Source organism: Acanthochromis polyacanthus, chromosome 16, assembly GCF_021347895.1.
Source record: "Acanthochromis polyacanthus isolate Apoly-LR-REF ecotype Palm Island chromosome 16, KAUST_Apoly_ChrSc, whole genome shotgun sequence".
Taxonomy (NCBI): Eukaryota; Metazoa; Chordata; class Actinopteri; family Pomacentridae; genus Acanthochromis; species Acanthochromis polyacanthus.
This window is the reverse complement of record NC_067128.1, coordinates 13,603,533-13,606,752: the sequence shown is the minus strand read 5'-3', so window position 1 is coordinate 13,606,752 and position 3,220 is coordinate 13,603,533.

Below are 3,220 nucleotides of genomic sequence, written 5' to 3'. Positions count from 1 at the left end.
TTTCTCTCTCTCTTTGCTGCACTCTGATAAGCTGCAGTTTTAGCCTCCCTGTGACACTGCACTATTGCCAAAGCAGTCTGAAAATGTTACCGTTCATATAAACAGCAGTTCATGCATAACCATACTGAGATTATCAATCTGTCACTCTTACTAGCTTTGTGTCTATTTATTTCTGTGACTTTCTCCCCCACAGACTCTCTTTCTCCGTTTTACACACATTTTTATTTCACCTTTTAGCTCTCAGAGAACCAGCTTTTGTGCAAAGCTTCAGGTGCAAACAGTCTGCCCTATTGACTCATTGCCACGGTCACTTCTGAACCACCATAATCAATACTGCATCCCACCAGTTTCCTGTCTGCCATGTATTCAAACGTCTCTCAGTAGCTTTGGTCACCGCCTGAGTCACAGGCCGAGCAAGAGCTGCATTTGGCTGGCCTGCTTCCTGTGAAAGGCAGAGCTGAGTGTCAAGCCACCAGGGGTCCTTCGAAATGGAAATGTGCAAAAAAGGAAAAGGATACAGATGATTTCCCCCCTTCACCCCTCCTGCTGAGCCTCCCTCCCACTCAGCAGGGTCGGTCATGCTCACTTGTTTTTCCTCCTTCTCCTCGAGAGAGCCTCTTGAGTCAGGCGATGCCAAAAGAATTTTATCAACACTGCATTTTTGAGAGCCAAGTTTAAGAAAGGAAAAAAAACAAAACAGCTGAACCCACTATTCACTGGAGATATTGACAGTGCAGAACAGCCTTGAACTGACGTAGAGCCATTGTGTCCAACAAACTCGAAGTAATGGGTGTTTATAAGCAGGACTTGGAAGAATCTATCCTCCATAAACTTGTCAGATACAAGAGGATCTCCGTCGTCATCCTCCGTGCGTTCAGAAAACCTGTAGCCACCCTGTTCATGTGATAGTTTGACATTTCAAAGCACATAGACAGCTACAACTGTATCCATGGAAATGTGTCAGGAGTCTACCACTTGTCTTTATTCTTTAAAGACTAAGGAAGGGACGGTGAGATTGCTTTTGCCTCGGTGTGTTTGAAGACTGAGCCGGTGGACTGACTTATTTGCTTGTAGCTCCATGCCTACAGCTCTCTGTGGTTCGTTCTCTAAGGGTGAGCGAGGTCTCAGGGGAAGAGCTCTGTGCCTCCCATTATGTAAAACTGTAGTGCAGATGACATCTATATTTCCATTAACATTTTATGCACTTAGCTCATGCTGTTATCCAGCGTGAATGATAATGGGTGCCACTGTTGAACTTTTAGTTCTTAAATCTCCACCAATGGATACAAACTGTTGAGTTTGTCAGAGGTTAGTATTAACAATGTCTAGAGGTTATGTAGAAACAAAGTACTCTTTAAAACTGAGAGGGAATCAAATGGCTTGGGTAAACTAATTATCGAGAACCCCAAATATTTTCTTGTTTCTGTTAAATTGCTGTAATTATTGACTTGTGCGTCGCGATAAACCCACAGAGAATTGTCAGCTGTATAGAGCTTTATTTCAGCTCATTGTTTAGCTGCCCAGTCTGCAACTTTACTGTTCTGGTTCACTGTCAGTGTTCTCTGGGTGTTGTTTTTGGCAGCAGCAGGCAGCTATTTTTTTTTTTTTTCAGAGAAACAGCTCTAAAAGAAGCCTGCTACCACTGCCTTCCAAACAGAAAAAAACATACAAATACAGACTTGCTAGTGAACATGCTGCAGTAAAGCATGTTGTGCATATTTCCTCAAGGAATGGTAGAGACCAATAACAGAGTGAAAAGAGAATGAATGTTTAGCTTGGTTTCATCAGGTGGATACAAAGCGGAGTTCCAAACACTATATACTGTGTTGTAAATGGGGCCAAAAATTCACTTAATATAATAGATCAATACCTGATGGTATCTAAATGCTGGGGATAGATAAGAAAAAAAAATGTTTGCCATTGTTACGATTCGACCTCTGGGGTAGCTGGAGGCAACAAGATAACCAGAATGTTATTGGTTCAGGTGAAGGAATTTATTGCTCAGTGTCAAATTAAACATAAAAGTGGTCAAACAAAGAAACACAAAACTGGTGGATGTTGCCAAATCAAAAAACAGAATGTAACAAAATGAAGGCTGACAGAGTTTGCAAAACTATCTGAACACAAGTAAAACAACTAAACTCCCTAGCCAAACTTAAAATACAGAAGCAACAACCACCACAAGTAACAGAAACTGATACAACAGTGCACAAAAGCGAACTAAACTAAACTGGTGCCTCTGAATACATACACTGAACACACAGTTAACGAAGACCCTAAATACTGAACAGCTTCTTCACTAAGTTGGTGCACTGCTAACTGGATCCTCAGTCTCCACTGAGTCTGGACACTCCCCACCAAACTAGCAGCTGCCAACAGAAGCTTGAAACTTCTGTAGTGCCCACCTCAAGCATCTACAGACCAACGGACCACACAGGAAAACAATACACAACTCACATAGAGGCGCCAGGCCAGACTGGTCGCAACTACCAGCTGCCTCGATTGAGAGCTTTGGTCGCAGATATACTGGTGTGTGGTGATTGCTAGGGTCTTCTGGGAGCAGGAGTCTTGGTGGTGGACCAATCCGATGTGTCAGGAGGCGGGGAGATCAAAGGCTGGAGTGCAGATCTTCTGCTCCAGACTTATCAGCTGAGATGAGTGGCAGCTGGGGTTGCAGAGAGGCTCCCAAACCAGCCACAGCTGGACCCACACACAAAATCTCCCCATACAAAAGGCCAAGAAGGAATCCACCTAAAGAACAAGATGGCACACAATTACTTGTGGCCGTAGCACCCATTGAATATGATCTTAATTTGAATGATCCAGTGTTGATTCTTATAGTTTCTTGATTAAGCTTCTCTCAATAAGACAGTGTATCTGTAATGTGTCTGCGGTGGTTATGTGTTGTAGGTGGTTCAGTTTGCTTTGTGAAAATGGAATTATAACAATGAGCACACCAGGATTATTTTAGGTGAAAACAATGTGGATGATAGCTGGATAAATTTTAAATCATGACAGTCTTGTAAACTGTGGTGTGAATAGTTTACAGTTTCCTGGACTGTTGTGACTCATGATTGTTAGCTGACTCTGTCTCTTAGCTGATCTAAAGATCGTCTCTATGAGAAGCACAGACATAAAGAAGACTGCACACTGATGCAATTTCTGTTTGGGTTTGTTGATATTATCTCGGTCCAGGAGAAATGAAGCCGAGGAGGTTGTG